Genomic DNA, 10769 nt, shown 5'->3' on the forward strand with positions numbered 1-10769 from the left:
TTCAAGATTTTGGAGATCTTTTTTGTGATCCCAGCAATGTAGGGTAAAGTGATGGTTTTGAAAGGCTCCTCAAGAGGGTTCTTCTTCATGGTTTGAGTGATAGCTTTGCGGATTGTATAGTCGGAGTAACCATTAGCCCTAAGAGCTTGGTGTACGTGCTTGAGTTCACTGCTTATGTGTTCCTGGTCGGATATGCATTGGGCTCTATGATACAGAGTCTTGATGAGAGAATTCTTCTGTGATGGATGGTGGTGGGAATCCGGTTTCAGATAAGCATCCGTATGGGTAGCTTTCCTGTAGACAGAGTGGCTCATTGAACCATCAGGTCTCTTTTTAATTAGGACATCCAAAAAAGGTATCTTGCCATCTATTTCGACTTCCATGGTAAATCTGATGGCTGGGTGTATGGAATTGATGTGGTCGAAGAATTTGTCTAGAGCAGGCCGGCCATGTGGCCAGATGACAAAAGTGTCATCCACGTACCTCTTCCATAAGGTTGGGCGCAGAGTGGCAGTCTGGATGGCGTCAGTCTCAAATTTCTCCATGAAAATGTTAGCTATAACTGGAGAAAGGGGGGAGCCCATTGGGGTGCCCTCAGTTTGTTTGTAGAAAGTTCCATTCCAAGTGAAATATGTATTGGTTAAACAGTGTCTCACCAGGGGGGGTACCTCAGTGTTTAGTCCTTGATGAACCAAGTCTTCAATGATTGCAATGGTGTCAGGTACAGGAACCTTGGTGAATAAGGAAACTACATCAAAACTGACAAGCAGGTCGTCTGGGGACAGGGAAATACCCTTGATTGTTGATACCAGGTGAGTAGAATTTTGTACCGCAGAGGTGGTCTTTCCAGTGAAAGGACGCAGGATTTCAGACAAAAAACGAGCTAGTTTGTAGGTGGGGGAGCTGATAGTAGAGACTATGGGACGAAGAGGTGTATCAACTTTATGTATTTTTGGTAAGCCGTATAATCTTGGTGGCCTGGCAGCAGAAGGTTTCAACGAAAACTGTTTAGATTGATCAATTAATGCGGTTGAATCAGAAATTATTTTGTTGGTTTGTGTGACGAGGCTGTTGGTGGGATCTCTTTTTATTTTTGTATAACTACCATCGTCGAGTAATTCTTTAATTTTGTTGTTGTATTCTATTTTATCCATGATAACAGTAGCATTGCCTTTGTCAGCTGAGAGAACTACAATATCATTCCTCTTTTTTAATTTATATAATTCAAAACGCTCATCTTTGCTGAGGTTGCTAGCTGGCATCTTAGCGTTTTTGAGGGTTGCAGCGATTTCAGATCTTGCTACGTCTGCAGCGATGTGACCCAGGCCCCTGAGAGCAACGTCTACTTGGGCAATTATATCATTAACTGGTATGTGTTTAGGTGTGACTGCAAAGTTTAGACCTTTAGCTAAAACGGATTTCAGACCATCGGAAATAGAACTGTTACTGCGATTAATTACGACTTTATTAACGTCTAACTTTTTGGTGTGTGGGTCCGGTCTTTTGTTTAAGAGGAGGTTAAATTTGGAAATCAGGTTTTCCTTACATTTGGTCGACATAGTAGCAGCTGAAGAGGCAGTCATATTGTCTACATGTTCCCAATCCGATGTGGACATTATTGCCGTCAATGATAAGTGTGATTTGTAGAGTGTCTTGTCTAACTGATCTAGTTCTGTGCGTATAAGTCTGATTTTTTCTGAGATAAGAGCTAAGCTAGTTTTGAAAAGAATTCGTTTCGCATTAGAAGAAGTTACAGTAGCAGAGGTGAGTGTAAATGCGATTGGTATTACCCCAGAGTCGCGGCATCTCTTCAGGAAGGTGAGAGACTCGATCAGCTGAGCTTTCTTATCCCGGAGTTTGTTGAAAGATCTTAAAGTTATGTGAAAACCCTCCCCGTAGAGGCGATTAAATTTTGATTTAAAGCTTTCGTGACTGCAGTAATTCATATTCTTAGTTTTTTCGGTAAAGTCACGTTGAAGAGAAACAACAAAATATATATAAAACAATAAAAAATTCTCACGACGTTTCGACCATAACTCAAACGGTCATCATCAGGTGTGTCGGTTTGCATAAATTTATTTTGAAAACGGCATATTTATTTATATATATAAAAATAACGTTTGCGTCACGCGCAACGATGGCAGTTTGCCAGGACTAGTCCATCTATTTTTTGAAAAGAGGAGGGGGGAGACGAAATTTGTTTTTATGTATGCTGTCTGAAAGGCACTGTAAGCGTGAACAATCAATCAAGAACTGAAATGATTTATCAAATCTTTCCAATGATTGCTAAGATAGAATCCATCTTCTCGGTTGAAATTGTCTCTGTGTTTGTATATGTGGATAGCCTCATGAACGAATCTCTCATGGAAGCCAGATGGCTTACAAAGAACCTCCGTCTTGGAAAAGTCAATGGCATGTGAGCCTACTGAATTAGAACAATGATCTGCTACGGCCGAGGTGTTGGTCCTACCGTGTTTAAGGTCTGCTTTATGTTCACGAATGCGGTCCGAGATATGGCGTTTGGTTTCTCCAATGTAACTACTACCACAGAGGCAACTTAGTTTGTAGACACCAGGGTATTGTATGTCCGGAATCACATCTTTTACAGACGGAACCAGATCACGGATTTTATGTAATGTGTTGAAACGGACCTGGATCTTGTGTTTATTCAAGATTTTGGAGATCTTTTTTGTGATCCCAGCAATGTAGGGTAAAGTGATGGTTTTGAAAGGCTCCTCAAGAGGGTTCTTCTTCATGGTTTGAGTGATAGCTTTGCGGATTGTATAGTCGGAGTAACCATTAGCCCTAAGAGCTTGGTGTACGTGCTTGAGTTCACTGCTTATGTGTTCCTGGTCGGATATGCATTGGGCTCTATGATACAGAGTCTTGATGAGAGAATTCTTCTGTGATGGATGGTGGTGGGAATCCGGTTTCAGATAAGCATCCGTATGGGTAGCTTTCCTGTAGACAGAGTGGCTCATTGAACCATCAGGTCTCTTTTTAATTAGGACATCCAAAAAGGGCTATACCAAATAAATAAACTATGAACTATGAAACGATGTGTGACGAGAGGGGGGGGGGGTTGAGAAATATGACGTCACATCAACACGTTCTACTTAATTAAATATACTTTGTTTATAAATGTTTTCTCCTACAACATCAGGGGGCAGAGCTTTGTGACGTCATATTTTGGGGGGGGGGGTCTGACTTTTTGTGACGCTGCGTGACGAGGGGGGGGGGGTGGTAAAAAAATCGTCCAAAATCGCGTGACGTCATTTATGGACGACCCCAAAGTCACGTAGGTAAAAAATAAAAATAAAGATTGCGGGATAGTTATTACATCACGGGACCTCCTTTGCCAGTACCAAAATGTGAGAAGAGGTTTTCCCCTTTTTTTTCTGGCAACAAAGCAGTTGTGTTGAGATGTTAAAACACCAAACTGAAACCTTTTTACGAGGAATCATGTTGGCATTAACCACAATGCTTGTGGTCAGAATGCAAACAAAAAAACATACTCTGATAATATGTGCATTGTCCTTGAAATTGATTGGTCCACACCAGAGACAGCTTTCATGTTTTTGACGATCCCCTCGTTTGTGCATTACACTATGTAACACAATCTTCTTTGGTTCTGTCGTCCCGACAGTTTTGTTCCTTCACCTGAAGAAGGCTACTTGTGTTGTGGCCGAAACGTCGTGAGAATTGTATTGTTTTATTTTATAATTTTATTCTCATTCTACGTGACTTTACCGAAAGAACCAAATAAGATTAATCCTTGCAGTCACGAAAGCTTTAAATCGATATGTAGCACAATGTTTGTGTTACATAACGCCACTACCAAGGACAGTAGCCATTTTTTTTATTACTTCAGTGTAAATAAATGTTAAAGTATAAATAAATGTTACATTTTTTATTCATATGTTGTTTTCTTCTGACTTTATGTTCATAGTTCATAGTTGCATTTATTTGGTATAGCCCTGTGAGCCATTCGGCTCTTGAATCGGGTGCAACCGCAACAAACAAAAAACAAAAACATGAACAAGAAAAACATCTTAAAGTGACTATGTGACTGTGCAAACAGAAAATCCAGGGGAAAAAAACATCAAAATATTCCTGAAATAGCACCGTACACGTAATTACTCACCCCCCCCCCCCCCCCATAGGGCGGGTGAGTAATTACGTCAGTTATTACCATGATAGTGGAGACGCCACTGGTATAAACCTCTCCCCCTGGTGGATTTAGAGGTGACGGCAATACTCAGGACCTGCGGCAGGTTGGATAGGGTGACGTCATTGTTGTTAGATTCGTGGTGACCTCACGAACGAGACAGGTTCGGTAGGGTGACGTCATTGTTCGATTCGTGGTGACCTCACGAAGGAGAATAATTGTTCATTGGTATGATTATGTCATTGTTGGCACCTTCGTGTTGGGCTAGACGTGACATCAGAGTCTGAATATTTATACTGAAGGAATCCGATGAGCTATAAAGCTCTTTTTTCACAGATGACCAGTCAGGGCAGGTCAGTGGGTATCTGCTCAGGCACATTGTTAGTGACGTCACTGTTCTCATGATTGTTTGGTGGCGTTTTCGTTGAACGTCATAGTTTGAAGAGCTCGGTAAACTGAACTTCATCACGAAAACAAAAGCACAATGTGCATTAGGAATAACGCGTCTAACCGGCGCACGTAACATGAGGTAGTGGCGTGGATTTTCCTCCGGGCTTTCCCTCCACATTCAACATTCAAAAATATGCATTCAGAGTATTTGGCTGCTATAAATGTCCACGCGGGCCTTACCTGGCAAAATAAAAACAAATAGCTTACTTCAGTTGAGTGACATGGGTCAGACACGTGGACATTGGCCAATAACGTGGGAGACAACAGCTGAAACGTGCACAAAGAAGCGTGGATAGGCAGCATGCTTGGAGTTGCAATGAGAGGCTTGGTCACGATTCACTGGCGACGTGGATCAAATAACAGCGCCACGTCAGAGACATCATATTGACTGTGACAAAAATAAGTGGCCTATTGCATGGTTCGGGTGCCACGGTGGCGAGATGTTAACTAGCTCGCATGCTATACAGGAGGTCGTGGGTTCGATCCCGACCCTGACGATGCCTGTATATTTGGAGTTTTCAAGTTCTCCCCATGGTCGCCTGGAGTGTCTCCGGGTCCTCCGGTGTGTCCCTCCACATTTGGAATCAGCATGCATTTAGAGTATTTGGCTCATATATTTCCACATAAGCCACTTCGTTGAGCTATCATTTGTGGCCAGGTCGCTTCTGAAAAATACCTATATAGCTCAGTAGGACTTATTTGGCAAAAAAAAAGTTACTTTAATGGCTTAGTTTAAGTTAGGCAGTAAACCTGTATGCCCCAGAGTGACAGCCAACATAGGTGACATGCCGAGAGACGGAGCGATGACATCGGCAAAGCGGAACATTGACACATGGCGATGGGATGGAGAGGGCCTTCATCCAGCATTTGAATGATCATGGCTCATGATGATTATACTGATTTATGTGATCTTATATCTCAAATCCAATTTGCGGGAAACATATTCGAACGTCGCTCCTTAACAACTGTGGCGTTGTCACCTGGCCCAACTCCCCTTCTCGCTTGAGGATGCCTTCACATCCAGCATCGGATAGATCGTGACCGCTGACAATCGTTGCGGTGGTGCCAAATGTCACGCTCGTGTTGACCGCGCGTCGTCTCAAGTTGACAGCGGGTTTTTTGCTGACGAGTTGGCTTCAGAAATGAGCCCATGTTCTCCTTCCAGACAGGGCATTTCCTAACCGAGGATTGTACAAATATCTGGCTTTGCCGATTATCCCTTGCGGCCAGACTTCCACCCATCCATTGTGCAACCGCGCGCATCGCCATCCCCGCCCCATCCCATGTTTTCGTAGAGACGCGTTGGTTGCTGCCGTGATGGCGACTGGCCCAATAGCAGTGAGTTTATTATATCTATGCCACGTCAAAGTGGCTGTTTTCTCAGCTGCCCTTGAATTTGACGAACCCATACAAATTCCATCGCTCTCACATTTACGACTCTTGAGTGGCTATATATGTTTAAAATGTGCTTTGGGTGGTAGTGGACCAGTGGGCATGTCCAGACCATTAAGGAAACATTTCGGGGCTGCGTTATTGGACAGCAGAGGGCAGTGCAATGAAAATAATTGTTGTACCGCACTCCTGTGTTACAACAGTCTATAACCATATTCAATTCACCATCATCAACATCCATAATATAATCGTACCCACTGTTGGATGAAGGCCTCCTCAAGTCGTCCCCATCTCTCATATTCCCGCAATGTAACCAACAATCCATCCCATCTACAGTAGCTCCCTCACGTAGCTTGTTGTCATTGTTTCACCCTCGCGTTCGACGTCGTGTTGGGTGTGTTGCCTCCTTTGGCTGCCACTCCACCGTTAGACTCGACCGCACCTCATCGCCCCTTCTGGCCAGGATGAGTGCTGCCTATGTCCACTTGCTTTATTCAAGTCAACATGATGTCTTTAACGTGTGTGTTCCTCATTCCGTCTTTCGGCGTAAATTCCAAGGCTGAATTTCTCCTAACTTATTTGGATATTTTTATGATTATTGGCTACATATTTACCAACGTGTTCCCTTACCTGTTGAACAAAAGGGCGTGTTTAATCAGTGCGTATTAGCTGCTATGACATATACATCAAAACATTGATGTTGACAAAGTAAAGGGATGAAAAGCAAAACTATAAATAATATTACGAGATGTTACATTGGATGTGTGCTAATCGTGCTGGGAGCAGAATAACACAACATTTCCCGTCCATAGTACTGTTAAAGCGATCTCATCGGCTTTAAACAAACATACGTGCTATTCCCCGAATTCAGCAAGCTGCGAATTTTCCAGCGTATGGAACAAAAGTAATACTATCTCGTTATATTGTTACGTGGATATATGCACACGTACAGCACTTTCGTCAATCCACTTCTAGATGAGAGCCCCCCACATCGTACAGATTGTGGGAATTATTTGACCACACTTCACCACGCTTCACCAGTGTGGGTTGGTGTAGGTGGGAGGTATATACTTGGACGCATAGAAGCACAGTACAACAGTGGATTGTGCTGTAATCCCCTCTACTGACAACGTAACCCTGGAGCAGCCGACAACAACCGTGTAATGCATGGTGGTCGCCAGTGCAAGCACTATCCTGACTCGAACCTGCTTCGATTGTATTCCGGGTGATTTGGTCATAGGCGCATGAAAATATAAATACAGTGACCATTAATGCGAACGTTATGCCACATTCTGTTGTGGCGACTGTGGGTTGCAGATGTAGCTCCTTATCCGTCAGGAACTGCTGGCATTACTCTTTTGGAGCCTTTGCAAGCACAAAGGAAGCAACGCTTGAATATTATTAATCATTCCCGTTTTATGCCCAGCGCAACACCAATGACTTCCTCACACAGCCCCGCTTGATATTAGTAGAGTATCATTGCGTGCAGGAGGAATTGAGAGTGCTCGGCAAGCACTCACGTGTACGAGAGAATAGCACTCAAACTATGCACAGATCTAAAGCAGCGGCGTAGCTACGGGGTGTGCAGGCGGTGCAACTGCGCCTGTGCCCGTCACGTGCCAGGAGGTCCCCAGGCGCGAGGCTCAAAGGGGCCCCAATTCGTTTCATGCACTCGGGCTCGCGCCAACAACGCTATGCTATTGGTCTGAAACCTCCCTGTTGTACTGTATTTATGTATGTTGAACTTTTTGCGCACCGTACGTTGCCAACCGTGCTAATTGGAGGTGCCCCTAAGAGGCACCTCACTGTCCTGGAAGTGTGTTTTCATTAGTATTATATTGTTTGGTCTGCCAGCCCGACAAAATAAATCATCGCATTAATTTACTACAATTTAGAATGAACGAAGAACTTTTAAAAGTTCGGCGTATGTTTCTGAATGAACACATCCGATTTTAAATAAGTGCATGGTCGATTCCACGGAAATGCATTGCAGCATGGGTCACAGAACCTCTCATGATTATAACATTCAAACGACAGCATCGTTTGGAATGTCGTAGTTTCTAAATCGTTGTACATAGCAGCAGGCTTGCTGCTATGCATAACAGGGCCCATACGTATGGTGTATGTTGAACTTCTTTCGCACCGTACGTAGCCAACCATGACAATCACCCATCGCCATGTCGAATTAACCTGCATTGTTTATGTAATTCAGTGATCGAGGAATCGTCATTTTACAAATTTTGAAAAAATTAAAGAGTAATATCCTACGTCAGCAGTTCTCCTGCTGTGTTTGTTTCACGAAAGCTTAAAATCAAGATTACTACAATACTATACAGCCTCTTGTCAACGGCAGCGTCTCCACGCAGCGACAGTCATCGGGGTAGTTTGACCATAGTTTACCATCCTGGTTCGTGGAGCTTGGCGAAGGGCGGGGAAGGGCCCAAGACCGGTTCAAGTAATCACCCGCCACTGATGTTAGCCGTGGCCCGAAGTCACACTCGGGTTTGCAGCTGAACTACCGCGCCGCCACTTCAAGCAACATGAGCAAATGTTAAATAATCACGCGGCATTGCCATTCAGTGATCACGCAGAGGGGACAGGTATCGCAAAAAACTGTAATGCACGGGCTGGGTACATTGGCACCGCATTCATCTGAGTGCATTCATTACAGGGCGAGAGCATCACGGCCGCACCTCGAAAGCCAACACCGCTTTGTCCCGTGTGTGTCGTGGCGCGCTTTGTGTCGGGGAGCGGTGGCGCGGTGATCAGCGCACTATACGCTACGAATCAGTCCCGGCGAACAGAGTTCGATTGCCGCTCATCGCCAACGCCAGTAACGATCGTTTGAACTGGTCCCGGGCCTCCCTTAGGTCTACTCAGCCTTAAATCATCACGATAGATGGTTGCGGTGTGTAAACATCACCACTGCGAAGGCAGATGCGACCCGGGCGTAGTGCCGGCGCATCCACCCCCCTCGTGTGCCATGCCACGGCCTTCGTAGGTGCTCCTCGCTAACAGCACTTGCCCCAACAGCCTATGAAGGTTACACACGGTTGGAGGGGAGGGGGGGGCGGGATCCCCTTGCCTTTCATTAGCCGCACTCTTTGCGCGCGAGTGCACGAGGCGTAAGCTCGGCGATAGATCGAAAGATAGATAGGCGTTTTTGTTCGCAGGGAACACGGGTGAGAGGCGACGCTTGGACGCCCCCGGTAAAAGTGAGAGCAAACTCTCCGCATTCGCTTTGAGGTCCGTGGCTGAGTTATGTGCGAGTCGGGTGCTGTGTGCGCTGGGGGGCTGGGGTCGCGTGGAGCGACCGCGGGTTGTGCAGTATATCGCGTGCCACCGCTAAGGCCCCATTCCCTCCTCACTCGGCCCCCATCTCTCGCCAAAACCACACACGGCGCGCTCGGTCGATTTGATTTCAGGGCGGAGCCGTCCGGGTCCAAATGTTTCCGCAACAAAAGTTAGCGACGTCTGTGGGGGGGGGGGGGGGGGAAGAGCTTTATGGCTCATCGGATTCCTCCAGTCTGAAATAAATATTCTGATTCTGTACACTGGTTGCGGGGAGCCCGGGTGCGTGAAACAAGTGTGAGCACGTGTTTTGTGTTTAGTAGAGGACAGCGGCATTCATTCAAGCTGGATCTGTGTTGGTGGGTAACCCAGAAATTGTCTGCACCCGGCACACAACGTCAGTCTACCTGTCGCTATGGCTGTGGTGGCGACACCGCTGCCCACGTGTCACGTCCTTCCTACTCCGATCTACCCGCGAGACAACAAAAAAACACATTTAGCAGAGGAATTACGCCTTGGCCGCTAAACGTCCTGTCTCCCACCAAATCCAAACCTCGGGTTCTGCTCATGCCCAGCAAATCCGATCCACTCGTGGCCGTGGAGTATAAGGAGGTGAATGAGCTGAGTGTGTAAGGGGGTGGTGGTGGTGGTGGGGGGTGGGGGGCTAGGGATTGAGGTGGGGGGGGGGGCTGGTGGTGGTGGGGGGGGGTCCTCTCGGCGATGTTTGAAGTCGGCACACTCCACGGCGGAAGCGTCTGCATCCGCGAGATATCGCCAGCCTCCACGCACGCTTCCCGCCCGAGCACGGGTTTTCCTTCCTGTTATGCTCCCCACTGCGCTGTCTGCTCTCGTTTCAGAATAGCAGCTCCTTATAATACACCGGGCATAGTTTAGCGCTGGGAAAAGATTGAAAAAGAAGAAAAAAAATTACGCACGTTTACTCACCACCCCCGTCCACAACCCGGCGTCGGAGCTCCGCAACGCGGCTTAATTTTATTTTGTATCGGCTATGAAGCGGGGGGAAGTCGAATAAGATCAAACGAACACGAGAAGAATGTCATAATTGTTGGGGTTTTTTTTGCTGCTTCCCAGAAGCTCGTAAATGTTCGTCTCTTAAGTGCGAAGCGTGTTTATGCGCCTTGAATAAAGGCAGGAAAACATGGTGCACTTGGAAAAATATAATAATAAATGATTTCACAATTAATCCCATCAATTCCTGTTGACGAGGGCTAATTCTGCTGAACAGTGTTCCGCGTACGTCGTCTGAGAATGAGAAGTTTGTTATCCGGGTAAATTGTCCACTGAGCTGTACGACTCTTTGGCAAGGGTGACTCGTCCGGCAGACAGACGCAGCAGCAAGAGTTCCCTTTGGAATTGTGAGTAGCGAATTGTCATGAACCAGTCGGACAGAGCATTGAAAACATCCAGTAATGTTCGCCCAATGACATAAAAGGGCCTAATGCAATCA

This window comes from Petromyzon marinus, chromosome 11, assembly GCF_048934315.1.
Source record: "Petromyzon marinus isolate PM22_M1 ecotype Great Lakes invasive population chromosome 11, UKy_Petmar_22M1.pri1.0, whole genome shotgun sequence".
NCBI lineage: Eukaryota > Metazoa > Chordata > Hyperoartia > Petromyzontiformes > Petromyzontidae > Petromyzon > Petromyzon marinus.